General features: G+C 29.6%; 1 protein-coding gene across 8 annotated transcripts in view; it reads left to right on the forward strand.

The window, feature by feature from the left end:
- Positions 1-26,698, forward strand: part of LOC121114281 (3',5'-cyclic-AMP phosphodiesterase 4C) — a 404,803-nt gene that overhangs the window by 90,406 nt on the left and 287,699 nt on the right. Inside the window, exon 1 of one of the 8 annotated variants that reach the window (XM_071886957.1) lies at positions 1,919-26,332. The exons of the other annotated variants lie outside the window; for them this stretch is intronic. The gene's annotated coding sequence lies outside the window, so the exon portion shown is untranslated. Of the gene's footprint in view, positions 1-1,918; positions 26,333-26,698 lie in introns of those variants that run through there. 8 annotated transcript variants of the gene reach the window in all.

Consider the following 26,698-nt stretch of genomic DNA (forward strand, 5'->3'; position numbering starts at 1 on the left):
CATGATAAATGATGAATAAAAGATAATTTGTCCGTTTATAAAAGTAAAAGAAACTAAAAATGAACTCTGTTATACTGACACTTTGAAGAATTTTTGTGGGGAGAGTAGCTTAGCTTTCATAATATTTCATTAGATCGGCTACACGCAAGCGTGAAAGGAAGTAAATAAATACAAATCCGACTCCGTATATAGCAAAACCGTATAGACTAGACCTACTCCGATGCCAATCTTCAAACTTTACACTTAGTTCAGCAAGGACAGTCGATTATACTCTCATGTGACGCCTGATAATTATTGCCTGATCTTTTCTTCATCCCGTCGTCTCTCCTGGAATTCGGAGCTCAAAATAGGAGCAATTTTTGAGATAGATTATTAGGCTGGAAGTATCTTCCTTCCATTCCCTCTATCTTCCTTAGGTCCTAACTCTTTCAGAATATAGAAGTCCACTTCTTTCGATCTTAATGAATGAAAAGTAATGTTAGGTCTTAACAAGAGTAAAGTCAATTCCTTTCTTCCAAGAAATGAATGGATCCATTCTCTATTTATTTCAAATATAGTTAATAAATAGTTAATTTGAAATTTGTACAAAGGGTGGTAATATGATGTTAATCATACTATATACATAGATTTGTAAAAATATTGCATTCCTGTTTGTAAAAAAAAGAAACCGAAAATTTAAATGACAACCCTGACAATATAGCTCTAATGCCACTTTATTAGATTTGCTAAAGAAACCCGTTAGAAATGGAGAATAAAGACATCTATCACTCTTTATTTATTAAAAACATAAGCAGAAATTACTTTTATTCTCAACAAATCCTGATTGATAATGTATATCGTTAATGTACATACTTTATACTTAGATGTTCCCTCCTGAATAATTAAATAATAATGATCTTAGATGTGTAAATTTAAGTAGTAATTATTAATCTTACAACTCAATTTAAAAAATCCAAACATATTAGTAAACAAGGATAAATATATATTTTTATATTGATCTCTATCATTAGATATGTCGTTTATAAAACGTGTGAACATATATTTTTCGTTTTAATTTAAACTCATGTGTACTTAGACAATTTTCACATCCCTAGCAATAGCTTTTGATAATAAAAAACCTTGTATAGTATGGAACTATATAATTATAGCATTTGTTTCACACCAATTTTTTAACAACTATAAAATTTAGGATTAGGTTTTCCATTTTTTTAATATGTTTAAAAAAATGATCATGAGTATAATATGAATTGAAGATTTTAATATTAGATTTTTTGAAAAGATATGATATATGTTTAAAAAACTTTTGAATATACTTATCAAGAAAAATTTATTGATTTTTTTATTTTTCTATACCTATTTGTGTTAAATTCCAGTTATATATGTATACTAAATAATCAACGTTTTCTTTTTACAGGTAAGAATTTTATTTTATTCTTCAAACGTCTTATGGCTCATAGAATATATTACGGTATAAATTTCTGCGGTAACTATCAATGTATAACTTTGGAGACCAGAACTTGGCAACTTTTGTCTGTTGCTAAAATATTATAAATTATTATAGACATGTCTGAATTTTTGATAGCAACTGTAGCTTTTTTTATCACGAAATTGACTATCAAACATATTTGATACATTAATTATGCCTATTTGATAAACTAACATAAAAAAATTGAAAAAAATCAAGAAATTTCCAATTTATATTATTACATCATAATTTAAACATACAGCCCAATATTTCATTGACAAATTTTGGTCAACAAAATGTTTTGTACTCAATTTTGAAGGCAACGTTGAGATACTATAAGAATATTAACTATTATTAAAATTTATTATTTATGGTACTATATTTGAATACGATATGATTTTTTAAATATATTCTATTAAATGACAAATCTTTACTTATGAATTTGTCCTAACTTTTTTTATTTTTTTTGTATCAATACTATTTGTTTTATTACAATAGCTATCTACATATACTCGTAAATAATTATTAGAGTGTACCATAATGACAAAAGTTGTCCATGGTGTAAAAAAGATATTTATATTTTATTAATTTGAACAAGAAAATAATCCTCATTCGTCCAAAAGAAAATAGATCATCATAAGCCTGTTTTTATTTGAAAATCTGTAAATGTCACGAAAAATGAAACTTTTTTGTTGTTTCTTTACAATTATCGATTTGAATCAAGTTATAGAATGATTATTTTATAAGTATTAAAGACAAAACACATACTTTTTTCAAAAATATTTATAAAAAAAGTCATGAGGCAAGTTAGAAAAAAAGGTAGTTAAAATATTGTTATAAAATATATTTTTCATCTCCAATACTTAATAAAATAAAATCCTGTATGCTGATTCAAATTGATAAATTTGAAGAAACAACATCAAAATCTTATTTTTTTAGACGTTTTATAGGTTTTCAGATAAAAAAAGCGTCCATAAATGACCTTTTTCAGAAATATGAAGGTTATCGGCAATGGCAGGTTAACAACAACCCCTGCTGCTTTCAAAATAATTTAGGGCCCTGTTAATTCTTGGAAAATGAACCCTAGATATATTGGTTGATTAAGGTATACGGTAAATGAACCAGTTTAAAATACTAACTCTGCTACTTCAAAAACTATATACTCCTCCTCCTAATACCCTTAAATAAGCTCCAGGTCTATGTGTTTATTAAGACAACAATAGGGCCACCAAGAAGTTTAAATCCCATAGTCAACACTTTACAAAGCATTTAGGTTCCCTTTAAATTCTTCAAAATGAATCTCGGGTCCATGAGTTGAAAAAGGCTACGACAAAGATACGGATCAGGTTAGAAACAACCCCCACTGCTTCACAAAGTATTTAGGAGCCCCCAAAGCACAAAAAAAAACTGCATTCACAAATTAGCTAACAAAGAAAAACACTTTTTTATATAGTAAAGTATTTTAAATTGGGACGATCACGATAAAACCAGGACGTCAGGGGCTTGTATTCTTAGTGAAGTTGCAGTTGTTGATTTTGATCTGTTTTGTGTCGGTGCAGTAGCCTCAATTAATCCATGAACTAGGAGTTCATTTTGAAATATTTGATAGAGACCTATTTGCCTTGTGAAGGGTCGGCCGTGGTTTTTAACCTATTTGGGGGTTTTGCTATTTAATAAAAAAGTTTTGGGTAGAGATATTATGATTTTTTTAGTAAAAGACAGGAAATTTTCCTTATATCATTTTTCAACACTGGTAATTTTCTTCAAGTCAATTTTCCTTGTTCCGCTTTTTAAGGTAAAGTACATATTAACCCGATATAACGTGAAGTTAGGTCTTAAAATGAAGAATAGTTAGACTATTTTTTAGAGTCGAACAGCTTAACCATCATTCACAGCAATCAAAATATCATAGTTTATATACAATATAACAAAACTTCCCATCTTTCATTATAAATAAAACATATCCGAAAATGTTTTATTTCAAGATTTTTCATTTAATAAATAGTGTTGTTTTTTTTCGTAGTTCATATAGGAAAAAAACATAATTCTAAAACTTATAAAATATTTAATGACTCCTACCTTCTCTAACTCACTTCCAAGGGAAATTTTCCAGAATTGAAGTTATAAATAGATCAGTTCTCGGAATATGAATGAAATATTTATAGGATTAATTTAGAAGTGTGAAAATGACAAAATAAAAATGCCTCTGCAATTTTTTTTGTAACACTATTAATCGTTAACTTCCTATTCTTAAAAATCATATCACTTGGCTTAAACACACTTTTTACAATTGTTTCTCTGTATTTGCTTATTAACATGGGACAAGATTACTTTGAGTGGGGGAGAGCTAGAACAGTTGCAACTGATTTTTTTCTTGAACATAAAACAAAACAAAACTATTGTTACGAAGTATGATGAGAATTATTTTAACATAAAATCAATATCGTAGAAAAAACTGACTAATATAGTCTTTAAATAGATTCAATTAATAGCTTCCATAACATCTTGGTATTCTTTGTTCAATTTTGGTTTGCCAGACTTAAATTGAAATACTTCGGGGAAACAGTGGACATCAAAGATTCATGTTGAAATTGAATATATTTTTTTAAATATTCACAAAAGTTCCAAACCTCGAGTGATAAAATAATTTTTTTAATATAAAGAGTGGCCCATGAAACTTTTTCTTTTTGATGTCGCTATAAAAAAAGACGAATGGATATTTTTCAATAATTTTTTATTAATTTGAAAGCCTCAACATTCCGGTAAATAACATAACACCACTTTATTCATATGGCTCCCGTCGCTGGCCTTACAGTAGCCCATTCTGTCGACCTAATTTTTTAATACATTTTCGATTGTGTGAGCTTCAATAGCTGCAATGGTGACTCCAATTTCGTGTTTCAAATCGTCAATCGTCTGTGGATGGTTGGCGTAACATTTATCCTTGACGGTTTCCCACAAAAATAGTCCAACGGAGTCAAATCACAGTTACGAGGTGGCCAGATGACGTTGCCGTTTCGGCTTATGATGCGATTGTCGAAGACAGTGCGCAAAAGATCCACTGTGACGTTGGCTCTTGTAGCACGTAGCACCATCTTGTTAGAACTAAATGTCGTCGATGTCTTCCTTTTCCATTTGGAGAAACAAAAAATCTTCCAGCATGGCCCGATAGCGCTTACCAATGACCGTAATGGCAGCTCCTTGCTCGTTTTCGGCAACAGCAGCAATGTTTTCGATTGAGCGCACTGAACGAACACGGGAACGTGTTGTTTTATCCATTAATGAACCAGTTTTTGCGCACAAGCTTCACAAATTTATCCACAAACTACCAGGAAGGCGCTTTATTTCGCCCGACGTAATTTTCTTGCAGTTTTGTTCGAAGACTTTCCATTTTGGAAGTAAGTCTTTAGTATTTCCCAATTTTTTTGAGCGTAAACTTAACCATTTTGGAAACCGGAAACCTTTTACAAAATATTAAACACAATGCGAATGTTACTACAGCTGTCAAACTTCAAAAAAGGTGTAGTTCAAAATGCAACCACTAGATGGGCCTCCGGTTATTTATTGTCTTTCTAAATTTATGGTTTCTTTAAAAAAATACTTTTAATTCCAAGTCAAGTATCGAGTCTTAGCTTTAGAATCCCAGAAAAGTCGTTTGTCTTTTTTTATTTGTGATGAAGTTGAGACTCAAATCTACAAACTATGGATTCAAGTCAAATTTGAGACGCAAGTCTTGATTCCGAGTCCTCATCTCAAGTATTTGCGTCAGTAAAACGATAGGGTAAAAAGTTAACTTAAATGTAATCAGCTGGGATGAGAATATTGACTACATAACGTTGAGCATAAATATATAAAAAATGACTCTCCAATGAACTATTCTTCCTTATTTGAAAATCATACAAGCCTTTACCTTTATTGTATTAATCGAAAAAGAAACAAAAAATGACCCAAAAATCATATGGTAGTTAAAAATAATTTTTTAATGGCATAATTCTTCCATTTTCATTCTTGCATTGGTTTGAAAGGTATGTAAGGCAGGTTCTAGAGTTAGTTTGGTTAGTACACCAATTCGAAGCTTGTCTCAAATTGTATCTTTAGATTCAAATTGTTTCCTGACCCACCAGACCGTCTGGTTATAGATTAATAGCATGTTCATGATGTTGGTGTGACCTGAGTGGACTAGAACGGTGGCCTTCTTCCTTTCGTCTTCTATTTTCCACTTTTAAGTTTCTCACTGACTCACTTTTAAAACTATCATACCATAAAGTTCGAATAGGATGTTTACAAAATATGCCTGAAAACCCTCTCAAATTTAAAATTTTAATGAAATTCTAAGATTTATCGAACACCTGATCATAGGAAAAAGAGCACTCATCCTTGCTGAATCATTTGACGTATAATTTATCTGGATCACTAGAATTTAAAAAAAAGAAAGTTTTAGAAAGCGGAAGCGTCTTTATCTAGTTGGTAATACTAATGGGAGTTCTTATTTTCCAAAACTACTTAATTTTTGAAAATAAAACATCTAAGTTGTGCGTGTTCTTATCATAGACGAAAAGTAACAATGAGGGTTTACTCTGGAATTATAAGTGTAAGTCCTTGTTGAACTCAGTGTTGAATTCAGGATTTCCATTAAAGTAATTCCTTACTATATACGAAGTGGCATTTGTGGTTATTTCCTTAATCTCTTAGCTACTCACAGCTAATTTAATTGAACTTCATGACAGTGCATCTGTTTTTTTTGTTTTTTTGTTATCAGTAGAACGACAAGGGTATCATTTTTGATACCCATTTAGAGTGAAACTTCTTGATTGTATTTGCTTAGCAGTTATTGAATTTTCATGAATCATTTTATTAACCCCAAAAAAATAAAACTCAAAATTAAAACTAGTAACCGTTTGGTTTATATAATGAACACTACCTAAACAGACGTGGGTACCATATTTGGTATCCAATCATTTCAAATAAATTTATTTTCTAAAAATTATTTATGACCAAACTCAAGCAAGTTAAGACGTGAATGGCAACTCTAGAAAGAAATCTTGTTACTTCCTTGTATAAATATTACATATATTATCTTTGCCTTTCCATTCTGATTCCACCTTTTATTGTCCAAGAAAAAAATATCTATTGAAGAAATGAGACATTATCTTGTGTCCACATCGTACTCCAATTCAGAAAGTGATGACTTTGAATTTGAAACAAATGAAGAATATCTCCAACCACCTTAATCAAGTATATCTGATTTTGATGACTATTCAGAAGTTTTTAACAAGCCTCTCGTTATGTAATCTTGTTGAAAACCTTTATATGTTTGGGTAGACGTTATATCTATTTGTTTACGACTAAACGGTATATTTAAAATTTCAAAAAATGCTACCATACAAATAATTGACTACTCAATTCTCGCCGTATAAGCAACATAAATCAACTGACTAATCAGGAAAATAATTGTTTGTCGGTAAGGATAGTACAATCCGGCACAAAAAAATAGTAAATTGAAAGAGTTCAGCCCTTTTTAGACAAAATATATTTTGTAGGAAATTCAAGGTCCATCATCATTTTCCAAACGTAACATCATTATAGATAACACATTATCAGCTTTTGAACTCTTGTTCGATAATTAAATTATTGATCACATTGTAAATTGTACAATAGTTGAAACTCGGTCTAAACTTTATATTGATGTATGGACAACCAGCAAACGATAAATACTACAAATAATTGCTATAATATATGAAAAAGGAATCTTAGGGCAACCGACTGATGTCATTTGGTTAAGAAATTTGGGGATTCAACTCTTTCGGACTACTATTTTTTGCAGCAGATATAAGGAATTATTGTGATTTATCTGCTTTGATATTTGTTCCACAAGATCACAAAGACTCCAAAACGACAAGTTAGACCTTGATTTCAACGCTATCAGATTGATTAGTCCAAAATTGCAAGTGTGCGTACAAGCCAGGTAAAAACTTCACAACAAAAGCTAAATATCTATTTACTCAATCTATGGCCTAATAAGTTTGATATCTAATCTTGATGAACAGTATTTTGGGAACTATGAATCGTTCTCGCAAAGAAATACCTCCTCAACAAAAGGCTACCATAAAAAAGCACTAAATTTAAGACTTTTTGGAAAATAGGGGTTAAACATTGATTTCTTATCCAAAAAGAAAAAGAAGATCGAAAATGTTTTAATTTTGAGCTCTGTGCACAACAATATGTGTGAAAGTTTCAGATGTTCAAAAACGTTGACAAAATCGATTCAGTATTTTAATGAAACCAAGTATGGAGTTGATATTTTAGATCAAATGACACACCTTGATTTACCCAACATGTATTTTCACCGATGAACTTTACAAGTTTTTTATAATATTTTGGGGTTGGCCGGTATAACTGTTGTTATCCTGTACAGAGAAGTGACTGGTAAGACATTACTTTGAATTTTAGTCCCCACTAACTGTTACATATATTAAAATATAAATGAGTATCATTTTTGATACCCACAATCGTTTAAGGAGGGTCGTTACCATCTTTTATTTTAGTGTTAAATATTTTTGAAATTGTCAAGGTAACCATATTTGTTTTTGGTTTTTTTTATAATTACATAATGACAAATACTTACAAATATTACTTCTCTTTTTTTTTATTCAATAATTTTTAAAACTTTTCAAATTGGATTCAGGAATTAAATGATCTTTATTAAATATGCACAATATTTGGAGAAATCTACAGCTGATAATTTTAAAAATGTCACCGATAAGAAAAAAATGATGATTATTTGTATAATATTCATTTCGACTCTTTCTTTGGAGTCAAACTAACCGTCTACTAGTGCTCGAGTCATAACCAATGAGGTTTAATCTTTTCTCAAACTCCCCATCGTATACAAATATTGATATTTACATGATTTTTTTCAGTTCAACTATGTATATATAGCTTCAAAATATGTACAGTTGAATATAAATAATATGTATTTAAAAATTTGAACAATATTATTATGTGTAGATACTTAATTTATTGTAAAAGAAAAGAAAAAATGTTCTGATGATGTAACTTATGAATAAGTTATATGAGAAAATTGTAAATTGTTTTTTTTTCTTATTTTTATATTCTTTATTATTTCTTCCAGCCATTTCTCTGACATGAGAAATATGATTGAAATTAAATAATAATAAAATTACCTCCAGATACGGTGTGAAAACTAGAAATTTACACTTTCTTCATAGATTTATAATTTTTCTGTTGAGCTGAGAATGGGACAGAGTTGATTACAACATGCAAAGTCATAACATTAAATCGTGCAGTTCAATAGATGGAAATGTAGTTCTTCCTCAAACGCAGTAGAATGGAGTCTGCTGATGCTCAATGTCGACAGCACAATAATACTTGGCGTGTAGGGTCCTAATTTTAGGTGTGCCACATCGTTGTTTAATCGCACGCCCTCTCACCAAAGTAAAGTTCTCAATACTATGTATTGTTATATTATAATTTAGGGACTGTTTAATAAACTAAATAAATATAGGAAACATTTTTATGTGACCTAGTTTTTTGTTTTTTTACAACAGTTTTTCCTATTGAATAAATAAATTATGAAATTAGAAGTTACTTATTATATCTTTAGTTTATTTTATAACATATTTTTATCTTATACTTAAAATTAATACAGAGTTTAATATTAAATATTTATGAGCGGATCAAATTTGACCCATAAGGTAAGGGGTATGGATAAAAATAAAGACCAAACAACGGTTAAACAATCTCTTCCCCTATTCATTAGTGTCTCTTTAGTTTTTATATTTAAAAAAAGTAAAAAAAAAAGATATTTGAATGCTAGTTACTAACTAAGTTTGTATCGTTCATTCCCTATTTTATTTTCTGGTTTTTAATTCAAAATTAATGTAATATACATAAATCCCGTCTATTTTTATAGGTAGAAGATAATTTAATATATATATTTTTTTTAATTTTTACTATTAATAAATTTTCTTTTCTTTTCTTTTATTCGAACCACTTTTTCAAATATTATGAAGGTAAATTTTTTTATAATTTTCCTGTACCACACGCATTTTTTAAGCAGATTTAAAAAAGATTTACTTTAATATCGCTGTACTTACATACATATGATATTATTAATATTGTTGATGGTTGTGTAATACTTGACATAAATCTTAGTTTATCGATTTTTAACCCTATGCAATGTTATTAAGGAAGAAAAACCGATTTTCTTTATTTCTCAATTCTAATAACGTCAGTATTTCTTTTTCTTGAGAAAGGAAATAAACAGATGCTTCTTTTATCTACTAAAAAGGAAATAAAATTAAAATGACTATATATGTATCATTTTTTTTAAATATTTTTATTCGTTACGTCAATTTATATCCTAACACAAGTACTTTAACCGGAGTTGAGCTACATCAAAGAGTATACTTACCCTTTGTAGATAATGTATATGATAATATAAGCATAATTGAAAAAATGAAATTCTTTTTATCAAAATATCATATAATAGTATTTACACGGTCTTAACATCAAATTGGCGCATGTGCACCAGTGATATTGTTATAATGCACCTGTCCAATGCCGTCTCTTTTTTGTGGCCATAAACATTGTTGTATTAACTAAAATGTTCTTAAGGTTTTGTCCATCATGGCAACAGCTGATATAATTAATAATTAATTGACCTCAGAAGAACGGCGTTGCACTGTGATCATGATATTTGTCCACAACAACATGGCAATTTCCAATAAGGAGGTCTCAATTATGACTGCCTTCCCAATCTAGACCTAGCAAAATATTGGTAAGACTATTCTGCAACTGATAATACTAAATCAGACAAAAGCCACAAAAATTCGACCAAGAAAGTCAGGACAAGCAAATTCATCCAAAAAGTAAAGATTATGATTAATGATGACCTATCCCGAAGCTTCCGCTCTATTCCTGAGGAAATGGGGGCCTACAAAGTGACGGCGAGAGCCTACATGTAAGAGGATCTGAGAAAGCTACAATATGCAAACTGTTCAGTTTATCATTGATAAAGTGAAGAAAATATGGCCCCTGCCGTCCCCATCTCAATCCAATTGATTTTTTTGTCTAGCGCTACATTAAATCTCACACAAATCTTACATATCATTCCACCAAGGACTCTCTGATAAGCTTCGTCAAGGAATTACCTTTTCAATGTCTGCTCCTCCTTCCAGACTCGGATACAGGCCTTGGTTGTTGGGGGGGGGATCCATAAATGTGGGTTTTTTTTCTTCAACATTCATATGTAGAGTTCAAGCTAATTGACACATGGATTTTCTAAAAAAATTAACTTCAGTGATAATTTCAAGATTTTGTAGACTGCAAAGGATAGATTATTTATTGATTAATACATAATTATGAAAAAAGACATGTTATATGGAAAGTATGATGTCTTTCTTTTCATTTTTATTATTGTAGTAAATAAATAATAAGAATGCACGAATTACAATTTTTGAAACTTCGATTTATAATTCGATGGCCCCTGACTCTACTCAGAAACTTATCAAGTAAATTCTCATAAATTGGATTCAGAATGTATAAGGGAATTTAAAGTATATAATTATAAGATGGTGAAGTAAAAATATGATACGTATAAGGGTATTTTCGTCTTTAGGGGGTATTACACCTCAGGTAAGTAATAGAGAACTATTTTAAAAGGGAGTATAATATCAAGTTTTGTCTGTTTTAGGATTGTCACAATGACACTTCTGTTAAAGAGTTTTATAAAAATAGAATATGAACAAAATCTTATTTGCTCCAATTGCTAATCGCCACATCCACAAGATACGTGGAGTCAGGAAAAATTGAGTGGTCATCTTTTATTCTGCAAGATTTAAACTTAGTTCTGTTCCGCGTGGTATACAAAAGTATGAGTCGAGGTCTAACGAACCATGCATTAGTATAACTTAGTTACTTTAAGGCCATGTCTATTCAGGACTATTGAATAATTTGATAGTTACATATGTGTATTTTAGAGAAGAAGGGAGAGGTCCGGACTAGAGGATGCCAAACATACATGGAAATAATACTATAATAGTATTTATATTTAGTCGCTAACGGAATATATATTTTTTTATATTTGGTATAGCTCTTCCCATTATTCTTTCATTCTTGAGGAGGGCACATAATATATATGTGTAAATCCACCACAAATCATCCAGAAAAAAATAATATTGTCATCCTACCTATTTCATTTTCTTCAAAATTGCAGCAGAATTAGCCTTAATAAAAATGGGATGAATCTGAAAATTTGAGAGTCTAACTCCCAGCAGTTCTTGTGATATCACATTTTTTTAAATCAGCCGTGTCAAGAATCCTGTTGAAAATCCTGTTGTTAAATAACCTTTTTGGTATTAAAAGATCTAACACTTATTCTTTTTTTCGTTCAATCCACATTTCATCGAAAAAATTGATGTTGGAATCAATATCTGACCAGAACCTATTGTTAACATTCCTTTCCTAAGTCTCTAAACTTCATTGTCACTAAGTATTTGTTTTGAGATACAATTCCTTCTTACAAAATTAATACCTTCAATTTGTAGGTTCAGAACCAATCTATAGATATAAAATAAAAGTACAAAACTGGAAGGGAACTATTAAGCCGTCTACCAACCAACCAACCAACCGAGGTACCCCCTCTTAGTATATTTGGAATGGGAATCAATAAATGACAATGCTCGCGCGAATAGTTCAACAGTCTGGACATCAAAATGGGATGTAGAAGGCACACAAAACCAAAAATATGAAATGTACAATAATAATACTGAATGAAAAAAGCTATATTATTTCCTTTTTGAAATTAAACAAGTGGGACCATAAAAGTAAGTATCATATGGTTTTAGTAAAAAGGAAAAGGCATGGAAGACTTATTTGGTCCAAGGATCATTTATTGATTGAATCTTTCAAATGTACAAACAGTATTTTCATAATTTTTGTCAGAGATCTTGTAGTAACGGACAGTGAAAGTAGACATGGTAAGAGGGGAAATGGAGCATAACATATTTAGAGATGGAACAAAGCATTTGTCGACCCTTGTTAGCCAGCGAAACAATCTTTTCGGACCATTTGGATAGAGGGATTTCATTTCACAATCATCCTGTCCCTCACTTACACTCTCTACCAATCCAACTCACTAGTGAGTGTCGTATATGCATGTATTGTATGATGCAACAATTGGGTTGACAACGCTTGCTTCAAGGTGCTGTTGAGACTAACACTGTAACAGCCTTTTTATCTTCACCGGTCGGATAGCGAATGATAGTGGAAGTTGATGATGGTATAAAATGATGACTGCTTCGTGTTCCTGGTACAGTTTTACCAAGGTTAAAACGTTCAACAAGACTTACGGGCAAGGTTCATTCTCTTTTCACTGATGTCAAAGAAACAGATGTTGATGAGTTCCTCCCTACAAACCTCAATAACAGACTTGTAATCCAGAATCTGATTCTTCAGTGGCCTCTGAAGACTCCTCTTCGCTACATATCTTTTCACAAATCCCCCAATTCTGTCTCATGGGGATTTACCATGACTGGTGGCGAAGAAAGTCCAGAGAGCTTCAATCTCAAAGTCCTGTTTGTGATGACAAAGGTTGATGAAGTTTTTGTAATTTCTGTCCTGTCCTGCACAGCCATCTGAAATGTAGTAAACTTGTTGATGTGGGGATATGTATCTTTAATGTACTGTGTCATCATCGTCTGTACTTCGTATACAAATGCCGTGTATGAAAATCTGTACCTTAGTTTGTGAGTTAATGCATTAAATATAACCTTATATTTTTTTATTTCAAAATAATGGATCCAAAACAATTTTGTGTTTAATTTTTAACGGGAAAAATACTATTTATTCTAAGCAATGGCTTAAAAATTATTTTGGGGATTACACTTCATGAAGCAAAATAAAAAAGAAATCCAATTCTGAACAAAAAAATGGATTTTCTTTGTTAAGCCCAGTATCTTTCATCCTATCTGCTTTATGGAAAATTCAATGGTTCTGAATTAGTAGGACAGGAAGAGTGAATAAAAAAAAGTAAATAATAATATTATACTTGCATTAGCAAATGGCCAACTGCTTATTTTGATTATTGCTGCACACGCACAAAAATATCATTTTTATATACATGTTCTGGATGTGTAAAGAAATCATCAAAAGGCAAAAATTGTCTTGTTGTGTCATTTTTTATTCATAATAAAATATTTTTGTTGACATAAAAAAAACTCTTACTTTTCCTAAAGGAAGGCTTTTGTAGATAAAACTACAAAGAGTTCTAAAAATTGTTTTCATTTTTGACTAAATAGGCATTTAGTTCCCATCTTTATAGAAAGGAGCCAGATAGGCGATCATAAAAAATATAGACGGCTCTGTGTTTCTGACTTTTACATACTATCCCTATATGACCTATACTCATGGCCTATGGCTATAATAAAACTGATGACTATCCTTATAAAATAATATAACAGATAGCTTAAGAGTGTATTATTTATAAAGTCCTTACTTTTAAAAAAATAGTTTGCGTCCTATTTTTTGCCTCCCTCCTCCTAAGTCTATTATTCAAGTGGGTAACAAATAGGGAAAAAAGATATACTTCTTTGTTTTTAGAATTTCATGAATAGTTATGAATTATTAAAGGGAGTTAAATTAAAAGAATCGTGTATTGTGAGTGTCTTAAGGCATTAAAATAACTATATTTTGAATTATTTTACTGCTCATACAAAATGAATAGATCAACTCACAAAATATTATCATTCCTTAAGACATGAATCATTAAAACATGATTGTTTGAATTCAATTCCCTCTTTTATTTAATAAATAGTTATTCTTCTTTTAAAAAATACTTTTAGTTGGTCGTAAAAAAGGAGGCGATCAAAATGCTCCATCAATCTTTGACAAAACTAAATCTATTTCTAACATATTCATTGGGGATAGCACAGGTTGGATCCAGTTCGAAAACTGCCAAAATAAGAACTACGTACAAACTGAGATAATTACAAAATAATAAATATTCAAATTTTCAGAGAATATTTGGGATGTATGAACATAGAAATAATTTCTTTTGGGGGTTGTTAGTATATTTTTTTTACTTAATGTTACTTAAAAACGCTGACGCTCAAATGTGCAATAGCTGGAAAAATCAGTATCCTATTTTTGTGTAAACTTATTATTATAACAAAACGTTTCAGCTAGTACATATAATAGGTCCATATTGTGTGTAGATGTTGAAGTAATATAACTCGAAACACAATTTTTGATGAACTTTTATTTTATAAAAGATAAAAAAATATAACAACGATTTATTACAAAAATCTTCTAGAGGAGAAAATTCCAATATTTCAATGACATATTTGATACAATTTTGCATTTAAATGTGTGGAACACCCATTAACTTTAGCTTGAATTTTAAATCTTCATTTCATTTAAAATAGCATGTACAGAATATCTCTCGATGTCTTATTCTTTCATTGAGACACTGAACTACTTCAATTGCAATTTTTGACATATCCAATGAATTTATCAAAATAATTTGTTAACTAAAATTGACAACCATTCTTCAAAGAAAACATATGTAATCCTTACTTAATGAATGATAAATATAGTTTTAGCTTATTTTTGTTATGAAAAACCAGGTATGGACATCCCTTTTATATTTTTAACCCTCAATTTATTTTCCTTCAAATCCGCACATGGATAATATATTGGGATTTTTATCACCAAAACACAAAAAATTATATCAAATTCACTTTTAGTAGAATTTCTCATTATAAGATAAAAGCTATACTTATAAATATATATCTTTGTAAAATCTCACTAATAGAACAACTTTAGCCTTGAAACGCCACATGTGTGGAATAAAATTATTGAACAGGAGAAAACGTTTGTTACATATTTCATTCATGGTAATTTTGCGAAATTTTGTGCTTCTTAATTGAGTCTTATGGAAAAAAAAAATTCATCTTTTGAAAAAGTTACTGTTGAAGCAAGAAAAAAAAAAATAATTTTCTTTTTATGATAATCAAAGATGAAAATCATTTAACAATTGTAATTTCTACCCAAATTTATTGTTTTTTTATATTTTTCAAAGCTATTAGTGTAATTTTATATTCTTACATGTCGATGGGGTTGGCAATTAGGACAAAAGTGTCAAAAAAGAATTGAAATGACTCATTTAAAAGAGTCTTACAACGGAGTCGATGGTTTTTTATTCATTGCTGGTTTCAAAAGGGGCCTTTTCAACCTCACAGGGCTCTTTCCACCCACTTTTTTTTAGCTGTCTAGACAGTAGGGTATGAAATCTTTAGATATCTTACATAGCACTAATGAATTGAGGGGGTTTACCAGCGCTGTTTTCTTTAATTCCTCCTGTCAAGTTTTGACCTTCTTGACAGAGCCCTTCTTCTTTTCAAACGTTTGTGACTTGCTTACGACGGGAACAGTTATCATGGAGACGCGTAGCTACTTGGAGTGCGCGAATGAAAATTCGTTGTTCACGTTCAAGTGCAATTTCTCGACTTTTACATAAGTTAGAGAACTCAGATTTGTTTTGTTTTGTTACTAACTAGTTATGCTTTAATCAATCGAACCCTGAATTAATTTTAATTACTCAATCTTTATTTATTCATGAATTAGTAAGTGTTTGGATTTCAATATACCACCCCGTTGTGTCACATTTCAGTATGTAAATTTATATTTAAAAGAAAGCATAATAAATTATAAGCTGGCCCTACAAATATATTCTCAGTTATAATGTTGTTTATTTTATTAATTACCACTACGGGGATAATTGATTTTAGAGACAGTTGGTCCAGTTTTTCAATTAAGTAACCAAGTTAGACCCGCTAACAAAATAATTAATTAGGGAAAATACTTTTTTGAATACAGATAGTGAACTGTGTAAAAAAATACATTCCAACAATAAAACGTATTTTATCACATGAAAAAAAGATAAACGATTCCAATAACTACGTCGCATAAATTTTTATCTATTTAAGACTACTTCATCCATTGTGTACTGGTAAATATTATTGAATGAATAAATTCAATAAACCTCATTTAAAAATTGCTGAACAAGACATTATCGAGAGGATTATTGAAGGAAATATGCCATTTTCTTATGAGACCAGATGCCATTATTATTTCACTCTTAAGTAGTAAACATCCATTCCTAAATGGATTAAATAATGTTCAAAACTTTTTTGAACGTTTTTGCGTGCAAATAAAACTCAGAAGATAGATCTTTTGCAGAAAAATAATTATAAGCCTTTCTTGAACTCAGAGTAGAATTGGGATCGAAATTAAATTAATTCTAGCAAATGTCCGTTTTATATCCGTTTTTACTTTCTCTCTCGTAACAACTAATTGTAGATAATCTATTGAACCGTCATGAACATTATTCTTTTTCCCCTCCTTGACATACTTCAAATTGCCAGGGTTACCATATATATTTTCTGTTTTTTTTTTAATATCACCATTCTACTTTGGATTTTCATCATTGTTTATACATAATAATATCATTTCTAATTAAGAATATGCTATATGCAACAAATAATATAGAGTTATTTATTTCTTACGAATTAAAAAATAACCTCCTATCTACTATTTTTTGAAAGTAGTTTTTCATTATCTTTTCTTCACTGCAGTTTTTATTTATGTGCAGAAACAAAAAAGAAAAATGTCTTTACTTATGTAATTTGAAATTTAGATGTTGAATAAAAATAGCTTATGTTATTTTCTAGGTACAACTTAATTTGAATATATAAATCTAAACAAAAACATATTCTTAAATAAGTATATTGACAAGTATAATAAATAAACTCACACCTAAATATCAAAGGCTTTTCATAGTTATTTACACTCTACAACAATAGCTGAATGGATTTAAAAATAAACTGGAAAAAATAACAAATGCAGTTATAAGAATTTAGTTGTTCAGATTTGGGCCTAAAAACTTACAATTAATGTTATTTTTGTTGGTTGTAATTTGTAAGTTTCATACTGAACAAGCGATATCAGCCTTGGCACGCCACTGAACAACTCTTGACGATGAAGGCATTGTTTGTACCATACTGCACTGTCATGATGGAAGCATAGACCAAATACGTATTTGAATTAGAGGTACAGTAAAAAAAAATTTCTTCAAGACCCACTAAACAACAAATTCCAGGGGCCTGAGGTCAGGTCTGAATAAGGTCCACATTGAGGTAGATCAGGAGTCAGCCATATTGTTGGTACATAATTTTTTGGCTGCATGGGTCTACAATAGACCTTTTGATGTTGTTGGCAGTTTGGATGGAGATGCCAATGATCCCTGCAGCCTTTTCGGGACTAAAAATGGCGTAGAAAAGATCGTTTTTCGTTGCTCCAACATTTCTTAACTTAGAAACATGGGATAAACACAAAACAATTTTTTTTTGTTTCAACTGTCGTTTGCCTGCCTAATGAAACTTTGGAATTAAAGATAACATTTACCTTTTTGCAAATTCCTTTGCCTCTTACCTTAATCCTAACATGATCAATTATACGGCTTATCCACTTACTTCTACAATAAGGTTTTTTTGTATGTTTAGTATTTTTTCATCCATTAATGCCTATTCTGATTATATAAACAAGACAATTCTTTATACACTTAGATCAATGCCATTTTAGATAAACCCTCTAAGTTTGAAAATATGAAGTACCATCATGTTTTATTTTCGTCAAAATGTACCTGTGCTAAAATTTAAAGGTTTATAATACTTTTTTCATTTTTTTAAATTCAACATTAAGTATTTGTCTCACCTAGAAAATTAAACTTCTCTACAATTAAAACGTTAGGTCGCCCCATATATATTTTGAATTTAAAGCTAATCGAAAATCTTTTTTTAAATTTATTTAGATTTTCTTAGTGTGATCATATGATCACTGTATTGTTGCAAGGGCAAAAGAACGTCCATTTTTTGGCGGAAAATTATCTCTTATTTACATACATCTATATCTTTCATCTCAAAGAATTTTTAATAATCATGGATTCACCTACATACAAGGGCAGGTATATTATATTTTAAATTTTACTGACCCAAAAGTTAACCATTCAAAACAGCTTTTTCACTCATAAATATATATATTTATTTATATCTCTTTTGTGATAACATAGTGTCTGAAATGAAAAAAAAAACAATAATTTAAAACTTGTACAAATTAATGAATTTAAGGCATAGTTTTTAAGTCGTTTATAACCTCTTTATTCGATGTGCATATGTAAATATTCTGATACACATTTAATATTTTTTCATCCATTAATGCCTATTCTGATTATTTAAACAAGACAATTCTTTATACACTTAGATCAATGCCATTTTAGATACTTTACTACATATTAGTAAAAATAAAAACTTTCATACCAAATGTTTATAAAAATATTTTTTGTCGGGAATGGGTTAATATGATGGTACGAGGATCGTGAGTTTTTTCCTGGTATATTTAACCAACCCCACATTTCAATGGATATTTTAGCAAAATAAAAACTTATTTATTTTGAGTAGTTTTTACGTATGATACTATAAGCCTCAGTGAACAGATTGGATACTTTTTTATCATCATATTTTATATATATGAGCTTGTAATCTAAAAAGGGTTTGGAAAAAGAGGTTTACATTTTTTTTACAGTAAAGGGTAGATTATCTTTAAAGGAATATAAGATTATCAAAAAAAATATGTTTGTTTCGAATAAGACAGTTACAATTTCCTTTCTATTATAATTAGAGGTCATAAATATTAGAAACGTATACAAAACTTTATTTAAAAAGCCTAAATAATTAATTCCATAATTTGATAATAATTGAGATACTAATGAAGCACCATGCCAAAAAAATGGAATATACAATATACATAATAAATAAAAAATTATAAACTAGTGTTAACAACAATATAATATTACATAGCTATTTCAGTCTCTGTAGAACACACTAGGGAATTTATATGTCTCCATAATATTTGAATATTTCATTTGATATTATATAGAGTTGGATTGCTAAACGTGGACGGTAAAGGTTTTTGGCTGTCATGCCTTGGGAGAGAATGTGTTTTAGGTATGAGAACAATCCCAAGTTACCCTACAGAGCAGCCACAGAAAAGTTTTTGGGGATATGATTCATCGATTTGTTGGGGTCTTCCTTGATCCTCTTATCCAAGATCAACATTAAATCTGGATCCTTCTTTAAATTGTGCCCTCTATTTTCGTCATAATCTTCACAATCTCAACTTCAACTTCTTTATACAAATATTTGTTAGTAGATATCCTAAGTAAATAATTTTTAATGTTATATTTCATGCCTAGTAAAAATTCCTAAGCATTTTATATTAACAGAATCTGATACTATTATATAGCTAAATCCAGTTAGTTTTTAATTTTCTAAAATGTCAATAATATGGTCTGATAGATATAATTATTACCCTTGAAATCCAAACACAAGTATATTGCTGTGGTATTTATACACTCTAACATGAAAATAACAATTTTGCAATATATGACTTTTATGTCGTAAATAGTTGTTATATAAGATACTCTGATCATTTATTAACCTTTTCACACCAAGGGGACTCCCAAGTCTATTACAATTTCATAATAGTTACTGTGCTTCTTTTTAAACTATTTTTTTTCTTTTTCATAATTGACAGATACGATGTCAAACTATATTTCAAAATTTATAATGATTTATCAAAAGTGAGTTAAATTTTTTTTATAAGCTACTGATATTATCATTTTTTCCTCATTAAAAAATCAAATTTGAATTTTCATAACAGGTATGAAGGTGTATTGTACATTGTATGTTGATTGCAATGTAGATAATTTTTCGATATTATTGATGTAATAATCATTCAGAGGAAGGGAGGGATAACCACTTAAAAGACGTAGTAGAGGATTGGTTAACTTCTTAAATCATGCAAAATTTGATTTAAAGCAACTTTATTAACTTATTATAAAAGAATAACTACATTTTTTCTAGTCAAATATCTGCAAGAAAGCAATTTTTTTATATATGTTCTTCTTTAAGTAGTTTGTATTCTATTGTTTTAATATATAAAAAGAGAAGAAAAAAAAGTGTTTTATCCTTAATTGTGTTGGATTTACCCATGCCTTATAATCCAGTACCAGAACGACACTGTTATAATTTTAAGTAACCAAAAATAATTCGGTTCTTGAAAAAGATTATGTCTTGACCGGTCTCAAAGAAAAATTTGATGTGACGAAATGTCGTTCAAAATTGAACTAATTTAAAATGCAGTCAAAAACAACTCTTTAGATAAACTGTTGATGACGTCAGATACGTTTCAAAATTGAAAACATCGTATCACAATAATGTCATATGAATTCATATGTGATGCATAAATCATGTTTGTACATTTTATAAATCAGAATAGAAGTAAAAGGCAGTGGTCCCTAGATTGAAACAAAAAATTGGGTTTATGTACAGTGAGATTAAGAAAAATCTGTACATAATTTGAAAACAATTACATTTTTGACTGGCATCGTTATTAGAATATTGGTTCAACTCAGTCTAGAAAAAGCAGTTAAAACCAAACGGGGCAAAATAATATACCTTGAACTAAGTCTCAAAATGGATTCTTATATCAAGTCAAATAACTTTGAAGCGTGTAGGAAATTAGGAACAGTTGCCACACGAGTCAGATGGAATCATCGAATTTAAATCATAAATCTATAATATAAGGAAAATTATGATGCAAAAAAATTAATAAATTTGTGTTGTCTTTTTTTAAAATTATTGGGAAAAAACAATAGTAGTTTTGGACCCTTATTTAAGTAATGATTATATCAGTTTTTCATTGCATGTGCTGTAAATCAAATCAATTGAATATAATTGTAAATTAAAATAATACGAAGAAATTTGAGATATTGTAACTGAGCTCAATACTTAGAAAACAGTCACATCAATCATATTTTTAGCTAAATAAGGGGCCTGAAAAGCTTTTTAAGAGTAAACATATCCAATCAACAATCAAAATCATTTCCTATCTTAAACTACATTTATAATAGATTGAAATTCAATAATTCAATCTCTTAACAAATTTGTTAATTAACTCATCTAAAAAAAGAATTTGTCTATTTTTTCACTCAAATCTCTTAGGTATTTCATAAGTATTGCCACGGGATCAATGCCACATTAAAATAAAATATGTGGCCGTTACAACCTTCAACTTAATTTAATCTACAACAAATATATGTAGGTATATTGTGTTACTATTTTGCAAGTCAAAGGGGAAAAAATTTGGAGTAATTGTGACATTTAAAAAAAATTCATCCGTCTTCCCTTTTTACAAATTAAATTTATTTGCTATTTTTCTATTAGGCAATATTTAATCAATTTCTAATTAAATATCCAATAAATAATAAATTTTAGATATCGGTAGTAAAGTGCACTATGCCCTTTTATCATTGCTATTGGATTTATTTTTAATTTATTATTATTTTGTAAAAGTAATTATTACTTTTGCCGATCACATAAAATTAAATATACATTAATTATTATGGTGCATAAAATCAGTTATGTTGAAATAAATTAAACTTAAAATGAGACTAGCAATCTTGATAGTTTGATAAAAATTTGGGGGAAGATCAGCTTAGCTATCACGACGACATATTAGATCAGCTGAAAGTAGCTGTGAGAGGATGGAAGAATACACAGATCACACAACGTCAATATCAAGACAATATAAGCTGGAATTATTCTGATTTCAATTTTCAATTATACTTTTAGCTTTAAAGCCCTATTGCTATGCCCCATTGTTCATGAGCCCACACACTAGGTATTTACTTTAACCAATATGTTCCCTTCTAATTAATTATAATAATGTATGAAATATAAAATGCTATTCAGATTTGAACTATAAAAAGTTGTTCATGCTTTCTGGAACATAAACATAAATATGACTTTGATTTTTTTTAAAAGAAGCAAAAAATTAATTAATATTGTGCTGATCCCTATTGTTGTATTTATTTGTTCCAATCCAGTTTTGGGACTAGAACCGATTCAAAAAATGAAATAAAGTTGAGTGACATCATCAAGGACCTAACTTACTGATATTCATAAATAAACTGGACTAAACTGAGCTGACGGAACTGAAGTATTCAGTCATATAAAAGGCCGACGCAACACTAAAAATACTTTGCTTAAAATTCTGGTTGATCTTACAAAATGTTTTTATACACTAGTCAATATAATTGTTTACTTCTGTCTTTGTCGAAGAATGCTAAAAAATATACACGATTTATATCTCTATTGCTATTACTAAGATATTGCATTTTTGTGTTTTCTCTTTAGCCAAAAAAGTATCAATATATCTATATTAACTTTGGTATCAAAACCAGTACAAAATATTGGTATTGCAATAATTTTAAATGTGGTTTCCAATAAAAACCATCCAAAAGAATAAGATAATCCCTTTTACAGACCAAGGACTCTAGAGCTGCCATCATTAGACAAAAGGTTTGCCAATTATAATTGGATATTATTCCCTAAAAATGTCTTTCTTTTCTGCAAGTCCAGTTTTCATCAATAAAAAATAAGACGGAATAATTGTTTATTTACTTCGAAGTATCCTCACAATAGATGAAAAATACTATTGATCAAGTGTATTTATAGATAATTGATATAAAATAACAAAATAAAAAAGCAAAATCTGAATATTTAAAAACCTTTTAAAATCTGTATAAATTATAACCTATTTCTAGAGTAAATTAGTATTGTGACTTTACATATTTTGGTTCTTAGCCAAATACAGATAGACCAGATGTTAAAATCAAATTGGCAGATTTATCAAAAGCTTTACATTGTCACTTTGTCCACATTTTTGGCGAATTGAATGTTGAAAAAGAGCTGATTTGATGCTCCTTGTACCCAGCATTAATCTTGGAAGGATGAGTAGGCGTTAACGAAAAAGTTCCTTGACATGTTGTTCATTGTCTCCTTGTTGGAGGAAATCTGTGAGTCTTTGATCGTATGAAATGTAAGATTTTTTCTAGATATTAGATATCTATCCAGGTATTAGAAAACTTTTTTTTTTGTTTCTTTTCGGATAAATGATTCCAATATACAATAAATTAACAAAATTCCAACATAATTGCTGTAATCTGAAAATAGATAAAATTAATCCCTTGTGACGTCGTTAAGAGTGTTCTTTCTTTCTTAATTATTCAGTTATATAAAATAGACTTATAATTAGCTTGATTTACTACCAACATTTTTAGAAAAAAAATTAATGATCTATAGTAACAGAACAAACCCTAGACTATACCGAAGAAAGGAGAACCGATACAGCACCAAGTATAGCTAAATTAGATTGGCATAATCAGTAGAAAGATAAAATGTACATATATGCAAATTTTAAAATGCCATAAATAATATTTTTTTAGATGTTTGACAGTAAGTACCTATATATAGAGTAAAACTTTTAGTAGAAAGAATTTTGATTAATGTATTTTTTTGTCATTATTATTAATTTATTTTATAGGAAACAGAAAGTAACCACGAGTGCTTTTACTCTTGAATTGCTGAAATATCACTGATGATTTGTTGAGAGGTTATAATTGAAAATTATTGTTCAATTAAGAGAAAAATTGAGGTTTGATGTCGTTGTTATTCCTCCTATAATCTTGTTTAATTGAATGAGAGACTTCTGTAAATTGCCTTCCTCTCATAACTGTTTATAGCTAATTTAATTTAACAACATGACAGCAAAAGGCTCTTTTACTAAAGTTTATTCAAATTTTCATATTAAACATTTTATTTGCCGACTTATATTTTAATCATACCGAAAAGGAATAATATTTTTGACTCTATGTTTTATTTGTCCGCCAATAAGGGATGACTTAATAATGCTCACAACAATAGGTTTTTATAAGCATGTGATCAGAGCATTATCAGGACCTTCCAATTAAAGTTCAAAAATAAATTTATATAATGAGCCTGTTCCAAAATAATTGAGACGGGTTCTTTTGAAGGGAAATGAGAAGAGTTAGCTACAAAATTACACTTACATCAATTTTCTCAGGTATTTTGTAGTGGAAAAACATTCCATATTTATTCAGAGACTAAATATCTAATGCCTACATACCACATTTCCACATATTTCTCCATTCGTCGCTGAACATGGAGATTCACAATTTTGGCTCGAACTTATTGATACGCTACAAACAAGGCTAAACAGTGTCTGAGATCCAAACCGACCCCACAATTGTTTACCCTGATGCCTGCCATAGTCGTGAAACCATCTTTCGGTGGGCTGGTGAGATCTGCGAGGGTACTTTTTAGCTCGAGAAAGGTGTCCCATAAGGATGTACCCGGGAGACAAGGACACCCAAAAACATCGCTCAAATTAAGGACTTGATAAAAAACAAAACCCAGTGAGTGTTCTATGTAGATGTTTCAACAGAGTTTTCCCTACCACCCTCAGCAGTCTTTAGAATCGTGACTTATAATCTCCCCTTTAAAAACCTCAATGCAGAATGCACGTACCCCATAGTCAACAACACCATTCAGTTCTTAACGTTGAAAAAGGTGATAATGATTAAAAAGAGTTCCTATAGCCCGGATCTGAATCTATGTGACCGATTTCTTGTCTGTAAGCTGCAGCACCTGTTCCGGGGTTACGATTTTTATAGCTATGAAGACCTTAAACGCGGCGTTCAGCGGGTGATGGACTTAGTGAACAAAAAGGAGGTTTCCAGGCAGTCGTGGGAGTTGGAGTACCATTGCAATGACGTTATACAAGCCGGAGGAAACTTTTTCACATGAATGAGTATTTTTTTTTTAAATTTTGAATGTAATTTCTTGTCTTCTTTGGGAAGTCTCAATCATTTTGGAATAACCTATTAACTTTATTCGTAAAATTGAAACAACTGTATTATCTATCTCAGTAAAATATCTTTATAAAAAGAACAGTAGATTCGATACCCTCTACCTGCCAGAGAGGACATGAAGGATACTACCATTGTCAACTGTATAGGAAATGCATATCTTGTTAACAGATTTTCAAATCTGGATATTTCTTAGGAAATAGATTTTTATGTATGTGTGACTGAATTCTATTTGAAATATAGTGGTTTTTTTTCTTCTTCCTTTTGAATATGAAATTAAAGAATTTCTACTTTTTTTTCATCAGATGGTGCGCAAGGAGGCCTTTATTGCTCCTTGAACCTTGGGAAAATCCCTTGACAATTTTTTAATTGTCTATAATATTCATTATATGATGAAACAGATATTTTTATTAAAATATATTTGTTTAAAATGACACATTACAAAAAACTTTTACTTTATACGAAAAATCTTTGAGTGCAAAATAATAACTCTGGGAAAGTCCTCCAATACTATATTTACTGACATTCATTTCTATTGTCAAGATACAACTTTTGGAATGGTTAAATATTTGCTATACCAATTTTAAGTTTTGTAAGATTTATATATAAATAATATTAAAGGCACTATTAATTAATTAATTAACTATGCAATTTAGTTATGTATGGGATATGAGGCCTTTCCTTGATGTAGAACGTCGCAATGCTTTTACATATATAAGACGTCTTCTTCCTTTCCATAATAAAAAAAAAAAAAAAAAGAAAAGCAAGGGGGAAAATTACATGGAGATCATAGAATAAAAAACTATGGAAAAGTTAGATATAAAAATCAGTTGTGTTCCAACCTTCATTTGGTTATTTTGGAAACATTGAGATACACCCACACGTCAATCAATTTAGTGTATGTGCTATTTTTCCTTTTATTTACTTGGTGAATAGTTATATATCTAAATATAACTATAATTTATATCGATTCATTTAGTTAAAAACATAGTTCAAATGTAAGTTTCTGTACTAATAAATAAATTTATTAATGTTGAAAGTCGGTAAGGAAATGTATGGGATTAGATGGGGACATATAGGTGGCTTAAAAAAATGACTCTTTAGTTAAAAAGACAAAAAAAAATTATTAATTTGATACTTTAAAGCTATTGTTAATCTTTTTTTAATTGTCACAGATGCTGTCTAGATAAATTTAGTAAAAAATGTCAATTTTTATTCTTTTATAATTAAAAAATGTCACAAAATTCACAAAATGAACTTGAAGGCATTCTGTCTTTGTTTTTTATATACTAAAAAACCCATTCGTAGCAATATGTACTGGTATAAATGTGAAAAAAGGGAATTCTGGCAAGAACTGATCATTT

This window comes from Lepeophtheirus salmonis, chromosome 3 (assembly GCF_016086655.4).
Source record: "Lepeophtheirus salmonis chromosome 3, UVic_Lsal_1.4, whole genome shotgun sequence".
In the NCBI taxonomy this organism is placed as follows: domain Eukaryota; kingdom Metazoa; phylum Arthropoda; class Copepoda; order Siphonostomatoida; family Caligidae; genus Lepeophtheirus; species Lepeophtheirus salmonis.